A 12,054-nucleotide genomic window follows, 5' to 3' on the forward strand; every position below is an offset into this window, starting at 1 on the left:
TCCATGTAGGACAAAGATACAAAAGAAGAAACAAGTCCAATATTTGGACTGAATAAAGAAAGCAAGCTAACAAATAGCTTTAAATGGCACTTGCTCCCAAAAAACAAAGCAAATTAATATCACCGAGACTCAACTCCCTCATGGAGAACCCCAGAAACAAAGAACAATGAATGACTCAGAGAGGGGCAAAAGAGCAATGAAATATTAAGTGAACATAGACACTCTTGATGTGAAAGGCAGTCTCTGTCTTTAGTCTGCATTTGTGTGTATTGCACGGAGAGAAAGCCAGCACTGCACCATCCCAGGGCACACATCCCTTGGCAGAGTGTAAACCAGCAAACATCATGTCTCACAGCTCCCTTTACATTCTCCCAGCAAGTTAGACAAGTCCTAGAGAACATCTGCCTTTTGGGGTTTTTAATTTACTGAAAAATTTAATAAGCAACACAAGATCACCCACCCAGCCTTTCCAGATGGCTCTAGATCTCCCTTCTTAGTCCTGAGTGTAATTTCAACCAGCACAACTCATCTTTATCATCGAGGCTATCAGCTTCCTGTTTCTTTACATATTTTCTGTCAGCTAAAATCACTAGAGAAACTTCCGAAGCATTTCCCTTTTTCAAGAAGCAGATCACAGAGTTTCCCCTTTGATACTTCTCTGAGGCAACTAACAGATGTTCTTCTAATGTTAACTGGAACGTCTCTACCTGGTAAGCACCTGGCCCCATTCCTCAGTTTCTCTGCTTCTGCCCCAAGCAGCCATCTCTTTAAATGGAAATTATGGGATAGTGCAGAGGGGAAGGCTGTAACATAACCTACACAGCATAAGTCAAGGAATGGTGCTGGCCACTCGACACAGTCCTTTACACTCAATTTAAAGATAATACTTATAAGCAATGACAGCCTTATATAATGAAGAAGAAGAGTGCTGTATGACCCTAAAGTGACCTGCTGCAGTTGTCATTCCTGCTGCCAGATAAACTACTGTGGCAACATAATAACAGCAAAGAAAATGCATCAGTCTGTAAGGCTTGGCAAACCATTCTGGAGTGAGTCCAGGAATGACAAATGGGTTTGCACAGCCAGATGTAGCAGCATGAAGTGACTAGGCTGTATAGACAAAGACATAAAAAACTTCAGGGAAGTGTCCATCACCAATACAGTTATAAATAAATAGTTGTTGTGATGGGAAATGAAGCACACAGGCTGAATACTGTCATGATCTGTGTCTCCAGTTAAAGAGCAACTAGGAAGCTTTGGAGTATATATGGATATGTAACTGGATAGGAGCAGCCTATAGAAGACTTCCCTCCATTATTGAGCTTGCTGCAAAAGCACTCTACATTGAAAAGTTCTGGTGCTCTGTGTGTGTGAATCTTATGCCTAATTATAGCCCATATTGACTAGATGGCCACATAACATAATTATCAGTATCCAGAAACAAGCAATAGCATCACTAACTTAACTCTTGGACACAATTTATCCCACCTTGCCCCACCACCAGTGGAGAAGCTAAAGGAGCAGTATGTCATCTAGATCATGAAGAGGAAACCAAGAAATAAACAGATGTGGTGAGAGAGCAGAGAACACCTGCTGCAGCCCTGCACTACATGGCCACAAACTCTTGTTGCAACTTGTGTTTGCATAGAAGCTGAACATGAGTCAGCAATATGCCTTAATGGGGGAGGAGGCTCAATGGTGTACTAGTGAAAGTGTAGACAGCAGGTCAAGGGAAGTGCCTATTCTCTCTGTTCAGGACTTTTGAGATGACATCCAGCCCAGTCTGAGCTCCCCAGTGCACCAAAAGACACTGTCAAACTGAAGGAGGTCCAGTGGAGGTGTCCTAAAATGACTTGAGAACAGTAATACATGAATTAGAGACTGGTGTTGGTTTAGCCTACATAAGAAACGTCTCTGCAGGTTATATACCTGCTATATTAACTACAAATAAGTGGTGGTAGAAAAAACCAAGCCAGATCCTACTCAGAGACACACTGAGTAAGAATGAGAGACAAGGAGCACAAGTCAGAGCTAGGGAAATTCTGGTCAATTCTATCAAAATTTCACAATGAGTACAATCTGGGACTGGTGCTGGTGCACAGAGAGGCCAAACAGTCCTTGTGATCATGGGCTCAGAGCCACTTGCAGGTGGAAAAAGCAATTTCCACCTCCTTATGTGGGGAAGCATTGAGCTGATCTGAACATTATCCATCACTCTACAAAGGGAGTTACCTTCAGCCCACCAGCTAATAACAGCTTGTTTCTGTGTGTGCCAGTGGCTCCATGCTGACCAGCTGCTTCACCTGCAGTGCTTGTGGATGATCTCAGGCCGTGCTGGGAGCTGAACTTCTGGCTCAGGATGTGGGAGGATGTGGGTTGCTGGTGTTTGATGAGGGAGAGAAAGGTATGAAATGTGATTTGGCGGTGCAAGTTCACATATTGCACTGAGAAGACAATTTGTAGGAGTGAATAGTACAGTAGGTTATAAAAGAGGGCTTTCTTTTTCTGTGTATATGCTTTTTCTCTCATGGAAGGAGAAAAACATACCCAGAAACTCAGTGTTTTGTGAGTCAGATTTTAAAGCCTCGTGATTTTTTTCAGTCATCTGCCATGAAGAAAGAGAAAGAAGAAAGTATATTAATGTTATTGTGAAAATCAGAAAACATAAAGACTATTTTGAAAATATTATAAAAATTGTTTTTTCAGTAGTTTTGTGGCCATCAACAATACATACTTCCTTTTGTGTAAACCATGGTATTCTCCAGAAATCAACTAACTGGGAATGAGAATCAATCTTTTGCACCCTAAGAGCTCTTGAATTTAGCTCCACTTTGGTGATAAATGCCTGTTTAGATCATACATATGTGATGTGTTAGTATTATGCTTGAGCTTTCAGAAAGCAGACATGAGGTTAAAGGTTTCAAGTCAATACATACCAGCACAATGATATGTTATAGCTACTGTATGACCATCAGGTTCTCTGCTAGTAGCAGTAAGAGGAAACAAAAAAAGAAAATGGAAGGAAGAGATTTTGAAGCAGAGTTACAGCTGTTTTACACTCAATATCTGAAGAAAGATGAAAAAGAAAATAAATTATGCTAAAAAAAAATCTATAAAAGAGAAAGGAACCTGTGGCAGCTCTTAAGAACGGATGATAGATTCATTGTTAGCTCAAATAAGCTCATTGCTATGAACAGTGTCTGAGCCTTTCAGTCATTATCTCTATAGTCTGATATTTTCCAAAAATAGGAAAAACAGTGTAAAGGTCACTGGATTTACCTGTAGGTATACCATTAGGATAATATATGGAAAAACATGTCTAAATGAACATGTGTCAAAGCTGATTAAAGAACTTTTGCTGCCAAACATTCTGAAAGACTTAAAACATCTTTGAAGCATAATGTTTACAGAATATTATGGAGGATGTGGTGGGATACAGAAACAAAAAACCCCAAAGCCCTAAATGTAAAAGGTGTTTGAGGAGGAAATGAAGAAAACATGTTGATATCAGCCCACAAATCTGTAAGCAAGGATGGTAAGCAAGGATGAGAAAGGAAGGCTGGGCAGGACACAGAAGGAAGTATCATCTCTGGCTCAGTTGTGAAATGCTTCTGCATTTTGCTAACATCTCCTTCCTTCAGAAATTACTCTTCAGAATCCTCTTAGCCTGTTTTAAATTAGATCAGGAAATATGCCAATAGTGCAAACATACTCACAGGCAAAAGCTCAAGTAGATGAGGTAGATTACTAAAGTATGATGAAATTATGGTGAGTTCTGCCCTGAAGAACAAAGGTGAAAAGTTCAGAAGAAAAAAAATTCAAATTCAAAAATACATTCAGACTGCTGAGAATAATTCACTTGATGGATGACTCCAGTTTTTTACCTATCTCCTAAGGAAACTTATCCCATCAAAGTGACCACCTGACATGGATTGTTCAAGGCCTTATGCCATTACAACCTTAGGTCCTCATCCCCTCTTGCTTCACAGGGCATCAGAACTAATTCCTGTGGACATAGGCCTATTATGTGTTTTGTCTACTTTGCACAAAATAGGACCATAAAAGCTGCCTTTCATTTTGACAATCCTAACATCTACTAACACAGTGATTAGACTGCTCACTTGGAGAGATGTGGTTATCTAAATTCATATCTCCACTCCAAATCAGATGAAGGATTCCAATAAATCCAAATTCTACATTTCAGTTTTTCTAGGAATGTCATAGCTTGAAAGTCACAGCTCCAACAAAAGTGAATCCTATAAGGAGAGCGAAAAGCTGCCTATGAAGAAACAAAAAAAAGTCTATTCCTCCAATTAGCATTTTCAGATGGTTATCTTGAAGGTCAGGATACTGATCAGTAACTTTTGAATTCCACTCAGCTATGGTTGAATGCTATAGTTCCTATGTTTCTTCATGGTGAGTCTGATTGCTCTTATATTCACATTTCTATTCTATGCACATTGTGATGGTGCTACTTAAGTTCTTTCATCTGCTCTTTGAAATAGCTTTGACAATCATTTTGTTCTTCTTTTTAATGTTTAATTTCTTTTAGAGATCCATGAAGTTATCCAACAATGAGTACATCTGTCAAAGCCCAATCTTTTATACTTTTCCCTGTGGAAAACAACAGCCTTTGTGTAGTTTGAGCACCCTCGTCAGTTTTTCTATCACTTCTGTGTACTTAGCAGTGTAGACTCATGCTCTCCCAGGATTTCTTTTTGCCCAATGTCTATTACAAAAGAAAATTATCTGCCTGTCAGATATTTTCCTGTCTCAGTTCCTTTGAAGAACAGTTCTCATAATTATTCCTTTTTGTTCAGTTCGTAAAGTCTGTTTCACTTCATATTCCACAAAAGAAGCACAGATCATCTTTTCTTCTTTTGATGTTCTCAGTCATCTTCATTAAAACTGTTCATAAAAAATGGAGAATCTAGGATGGGGCAGAATAACCAGATATTTCAAAAGTACATTTGTGCTTAGCTGTTCAGTTCACAGGGAGGAGAGAAATGGCACGAAGAAATCAATACCTTAGAAACACATTGTGAAACTCACTTTAAAACATAGATGATGAATGTCTGTCTAATGATGACAACACTTCAGGGTTTGCTACAGGCCTGTTATTATAGTCTGACTAAGATTCAAGCTTCTTCCCATTTTTCTATCTCCTTCTCCTCTCATCAGGAATGACAGCATCATCTTCCTACTCGCTAAGCATAGGCAAGGCACCATCTTTCCTCATCCCATCTCCCAGACTCCCTTCTATCTTGGCTCTGTTTAAATCCTATTCCTCCTTTCTCCACAGCTTTGCAAAGAACACCATGTTTTGCCTGAGAGACTGACAGAGTGTTTGTCCAGGGGCCTATAACCTTATTGCTTGACTATGGTCGCCTTCACCTTTCCAGCTCTGTTGCTTCCAGTCTTTTTGCCACTTTGTGTATGCCAAACGTTTTTGCTACTCTCTACTTTGCCTTTTGCAAAGTAACCAGCTTCACCTGGCTTTCTTTTTGCCATCTTATTACTTTAAACGTAAGCTTTCTTAAGGCTTTAAAGACTGCTACAAGGGAACATCATCGATCTCCTTTGATACAAAAATGACGATGCTAGTCTATGTTATTTTTCTAACAAACACATCTGTAAATAAATTTCCTGATCTATCATGATTGATACGTGACATAACATGAAAATTGCTTTCAGAACCTAGGAAAGCTTCACCAGCTCATTCTTCAATTTCCTTCTTAAGCCTTTTCTTCTCCAGGTCTTTCAGTTAATCATAAATATTTTGGAGGGTGAACTAAGACCACTTGATAGCATATCATATAGATAAAACTGCATCTCCCACCACAGAGAACAGAAAACAGGAGATGGGCAGGAGAGAAAATAGGAAAGATGGGTTAGAAAAGACAGCTTTAAATCAGGTCTCAGGTAAACTGCATCCTGACCTGGCTCTACTCCAAGCTGCATATACTCGAGGAAACTCAACATCATCCAGTTTTCCAAGCCAGAGAGACGAAGGGCTTTGCAACCCCACAGGGACAATCCTGGTGCAGTTTACCTGAGACCTGGCACTGAGCTTGGACATGCTGAGCTGAGCTCAGACTGGCTTCCCAGAGTCCTCTGCAGGGAGAATGAGAGGCTTGAGAGACTGAGGCGACCGTATGTCAGCCCAGCATTAAGTTTCTCTGATTTTGTATCTAACTGCTCAAAGGTAATAGAAATGTTGTCTAGTTTCATGTTTACTAACTCTGTTTATGTATACTGAACTGTGGCAGAATTTAACACCTGCAACAGGAAGTTTACCTCTTCTCTTTGATCTTTTCTTATGAAAGTTTTTGTCCAGCTTTCCCGCACCTGCTGAATAAAGAGATCTTCAGACGACATCCACCAGCTTACTTCAACCGACATAATTTTGAAAGAGCACAGAAGTATGCAAGCTTACACATGATAATGACAGTACTCAAGTCTTTTCTTTAAAACTTTATGTGCAGCTCTAACTAGAAACCTCTGCTCCTGAAAACAGCAAGAAAGACTTTAAAGGTTTAGTCATGATGATACAAGGCCCAGTAGACAGAAGGGGATGCAAAGCAAAAGAGTCCATGTGATATAACAGGACTCAGAAATGAGGTAAGCTTCAAAAAATAAGGTGAGACAGTAAACAGTCTAGTTTTCTCTGGCTTTTTTTTTCTGCTTTTAAGCACAAGTGACCTTAAGAAAAGAAAGGCAAGCATGCCACATTTATCCTGATAGATATTTGTGCCATCACCTGGAGCTCAGTCCCACATTGCTGGTCTGGCATTTGGCACAGATGACAGGGGAAGACATTTCAAGCAAGGGAAGGGACATGTGCCTTTGAAATTGATAAATAAGTTTGTGAAAATGACAGTCAATAAACTAGTTAACATTGACAAGTTTTAGAGATGCTAAAATATAAAAAAACACCAGAAAATTTCTATCTCATTCTCAGTTTCCTTTACTGGGTCCCCTCTGCCTTTTTTCATCCTGATGTCAAGGATCTGGCTCTTCAGTCTCTGCTTGTCAGGAGGAAGCCATGCTGAGGGGTAAGAGAGTCCCTTTTTCCTCTATCCCAGCAGAACTGCAGGAAGTTTCCTGTAAGTCACCACTATCTTCAGCTCTGAGATCTGACTAAAGGAAGCAAATCCATTTTTCCCTTCCTTTCCCCAAACTGTCACTCTTTATAGATGCCTGCTGTCTCACTCGTCCTCCAACAGGTAGCTTCTATAATTCCCTTTTCTGCTAACTTGTTGTGTGGTACTTTGAATGTACTGTCACACCCTCTGCAAGGAGGAGAGGCCCACAGCCCATTCCCTCCTATACTCCCTCTGGAGCAATTTTTTACAGACATTATCTTTCCAGAATTCCTTGCTGTAACTGCCTGCCTGGAGTGTATAGCCCCAGATCTCTTTGGTTAGAGGGGCATATAAGCAAGGCATGGCAGAGTTTGGAACCTACATTACAGAGGTCACATTTTTTTCTGAGGCAAGGGAATACTCTTCAGTCAGCTCAAAAATACTCTGTGACTGAATAAACTCTGAAGAAACTGAAGAGGAGATTAGAGGACCAAATCCCAGGCAAGAGAAAACAAGCAGTTGTGATGGTTAATAGACACAAGGACAGCTCATAGGAAAAGAATAATGAGACATGGAGCATGATGTAACAGAAACAGGCCAGATGGTGGTACAGCTGTGGGGAAACTCAGCTAGCTCTGAAATGAGTCTTCAGTTATTCAGACTGCTGACTGCAGACCCGAGCCACTGACTGCAAAACAAGCTCTGGTTGTCTCAAGCAAGTGGCAGTTTGTTAACAATTACCCAATTGAAAGCAAAATGGAGCAGGTGATAGTAAGAAATCTGCTATGGCACGTCTGATTCAAGAATGTCCACCGCCTCTATTTCTTTCTATGACACAGATTTAGAGATACTTTAGAAAGTAGAAATATAACTTACACCTTAAATAACTCAACAGATAATAACTTTACTTGGTACTGGATTATCCAGTTGACATCAGTTCCAGGAAATCTTTTGAAGTAATGGATGACTCAGTGTGAAAACAGGAAAACAAATCCATAAATAGTTTGAAAAATATAGTAGTATGGAATTTCTGCGACATCTGTGAATGCTTATAGTCTACCAGTGATAAAAGCCACAAAGGAAAAACTTGACACTAGTCAGAGCAATTCCTCAAAAACACCAATTGTCTCAAATTACTAACTTTCCTGCTAGAATTTAGCAGCTACCAGCTACCCAATATAAAGCATGGTGCTGTTTCTACCTTGACAAGAGTTAAATGGAGCAGTGTTTCAGTTTTAGAGCAGTGTGCTGAACATACATCCCAGAAGTCTCTTCTGGGGAAGTGGACTACAGAACCAAATGCCAGTCAAAGAAGTGAAAAATGAGAAGTAGCAATGATTTCAAGTGACTTTGCATACAAGTTCCTAGAAACTTGTGCAAACTACAATTACCTGAAAGGAGATTGTGGTGAGGTGGGGGTCAGTCTCCTGAGTAGCAAGCAATAGGACAAGAGAAAATGGCTTTGAGATGTGCCAGGGAAGGTTTAGGTTGGATATTAGGAAAAGTTTCTTCACTAAAAAGGTTGTCAAGGATTTGAACAGGCTGCCCAGAGAAGTGGTTGAGTCCCCATCACCAAGAGGTGCTTAAAAGACATGTAGATGAGACACCTGGGGACATGGTTTAGTGATGAACTTGGCAGTGCTGGGTTAATGGCTGGACTCAATAATCTTAGAGATCTTTTCCGACCTAAATGATTATATGAACCTATGATTCTATTATTTAAGTCATTCTCTGGGATTTAAAGAAAAAAATCTGCAGCTGATATAAAAATATACAGAATATTGCTATTTCTGCCTCTGCTACTGGAGAAGAACTTCATGCTCAAGAAAGGCAGAGTTCAGTGCCAGAATATTCAGAGACATTTAATATTCATCAACAAACACCATCTGAATGGTTTCCCTAAGTAATGCCATTAGTCTGCAATTCATTGACATTCTCCCATGCAGTTCAAATGGTTTTCAGTGGATCGTGACAAGTGTCACTGACAAGTGCTTGCTCTTGAAATATTCATGGCTGAATGTCATTCAAATGGGAGGTCAACTGTCCACCACTGTATGAGCAGTGCTGAGGAATGCAGAAAGAATGCACTGGTTTTCTCCACCTGATTAAATCCTCCCACATGTATCATCTATTTTTGCTCTTTTTGCCTTGCAGCCTCACAGGACACTTGTGTCCTAAAAGCAGATTGTTTTGTTATTTGCACTGCTTCATCATCACACTCCTTATCTGCACAGAAAAGGAACTGCTGTTCTTTTTCATTGAGAAGCGTCAGCTGATCGTTATTGTACTCATTCTGTTATATATGATTTAAAAATCTCTGAAATTATTTACTTGCTGTTAGTTCTTCCTCTCCAATATCATCCTCCACCAATATTTCTGATTGCAATCCACACTGTTGAGATGTAAGGATGAACAATACCTGAGGACAAGGATTAGCCATGTGATATGAGCTGTATGTACTTTTTTCTGGTATTTCATTTCCAAAGAATTCATTCCATCCTTCAGATGGTCTATAAGTCCTGTAAAATATTTCACCAATAATAAACTGGTTTTTTACAAAAAAAAACCCCAAAAACCTAATTGAGTATGGTGTAAGAATGGATGAAGTGAATGTCTACCACAGCATTTTGTCAGCTTCTTGGGAGCTAACAAACTGTTTTCTCTGATGCTGTGTGCAACACCATCTTAAATACCCCAAGCAAAAGTGATCTGACTTTACCATGAGAGGTTATTCTAGAGTATAAGAACTACTGCCAGGAACATCTGCCATGGTGCATTTCTCTCTCCATAATTCCATATTTTCTTTTCCAGCTATTACTCTTAAAGGAAGCCACCACCATGAAGGAAAAAGGGTACCCTTACTTTTTAAAAGTAATGGCATGATCTTTTGTTGTGCTCCCTTGGAACAACACTCACCAGTTATATCAGTTACATTAAACAGATTTCTGTCAGACTGCTAAGCAAGGGGAAAAAATTAACAAAAGATTAGGAGAGCAAAGAATAGATATGGGAAGAAAATACTAGGAAAGATTTAAAGGAAGACTGAAGTTCTCAGGTAAAGCCTTAACATACTGCTGGGATCACCAGAGCATGGCATGGTTATTCATAGAGCTGAACCAGTTCACTGAGACACTCTCCATTATTTTTATACTGATTAGAGCCAGCCGAAGGGTATAAAAGGGATTACAAGGCATGGCTGCATACAATATCTGAGAACAAAACTGTGGAAGTCAGTTCTAGCCCTGTCTTTGTAATTCAGCCTGAATTAAACAAAATCTCCACTGTGAGCCTAGAAACCATTTAGAAAGAGAATATTCATGTCTCTCTCCAGTCATAAATCATACTGCTCATTTTTAAAAGTTGTCTATAAGCTTCAGCTTGGCATGACTATAAACTATTTAGATTATGCAAGCTTAGATTTTGCCTCAAAATGAGCAAGCAAAAAGAAGAAACGTATATCAAAATCTCATTCCCCACTTCTAAACTCAATTTGGTAAATAGAACCAGCCATAAATCCTACAAATGTTCTTGACTGATTCTTTTTCATTAAACTTTATCACCCATGCAAGTCTGGGTTATCAGCTGAGACACACACACTAATAAAGAGGAAGAACTTTCACAGAATGTGAATTAGGAAGGTTATGTTTGATTTAGAGTTTGATGCAGAAGAAATAGATTTTACATCTGCATTACTGGCTCAATGCTGTTGCTTTGGTTGGCATTTTTCACATCAGGAAGAAGAAAGTTACTGCCATACTGCAGTTTCAGTCCACTAATTTTCTATTGCAAGGGGACACTTAGACACCCACTGTCCAATAGCATCACCTCCTTTCACCATAAATCATGTCTCTTGCTCCCCTTGTAGGAGTCTTTGCAGCTTACAAGATCTCTACAATCTTTCTCTCTAATACCTCCATGAATTTCTGTTCTATCTAACTATTCACTGTTTACAAAAACTCCTCTCCTGAGGATAAAGATAAACATTTCATAACCTGCAGCTCTCTTAGAAACTTAGAAGAAAAGAGAATACTAGGCATGGTTTCTCAGGCAGACTCTGATCTCCATACACACATTGTCTTTTGAAAAATTAGGCAAAATCAAGCCCAAACAAATTATTTACTTTATTGAGAGAATAAACTCAATTTCAACATAAGGCGCTAGAAAAGATTACTGATTGTGTTGAAGATTTAGGTCCTTCAGGATCTGAAATCCTGAAAAACTTCTTAACAGGTGTAAGAAGTTACTCTAGCTGATCTACAGGACCATGGAGGGCAGTGAGGAATTTTACCTTTAGTTAAATAGTGAAGAGATACACCACCAGTTTTAGCTATAGCCTACAGTCTTATCTCCATCTTAGTCCTTTTATGAATCTATTGTCACACAGACTTCTCATGAAGTAATTCCACTGATGAGGGTTTGTTTTATAATGTCACTGAAAAAAAATAGTGTTCTTACACAGAAACTGTCATCAGAGCTATCCCATGGAAAGCTTCATACCTGCATGTGCTTCTCAGTGTACACAATAAACCCCACTTTTATCTACAATTAAAAAAAGATACCAGTCCTATGACTTCTAAATTACAGCTGAAACACAATTTGTGGTGGAATAAAGGATAGGCATCTTGCACTGAGCAGCAAGCAGTAGCAAGAATTCTTAGCTATTTTCAAGGCCAGAAAATTCTGTGGTCACAGTAACAGCTATAACAGAAAGCCTAAGCTGTGTCTGGGCAAACACCTGCCTGTTACCAAACACCTTAGCTGTTAATTTCTTTTATGGTGAGATGCATGGAGAATACTTCCTTTCTCTTTGCAAGGTGAAAGCTTGAGAGGGCTGACCAGCCTTAAACCAACAGATTTCTGTAAGCATCTTGGCAACTCAGAGAAAAATGTCAACCGTTTGGAAATAAAAGTTAGAGCATGTGCTATGATTGCCTCTACAGAAAACTAGAAACTGACCTATTTAGTCTCT

Source organism: Sturnus vulgaris, chromosome 3 (assembly GCF_052056855.1).
Source record: "Sturnus vulgaris isolate bStuVul1 chromosome 3, bStuVul1.hap1, whole genome shotgun sequence".
Lineage (NCBI taxonomy): Eukaryota > Metazoa > Chordata > Aves > Passeriformes > Sturnidae > Sturnus > Sturnus vulgaris.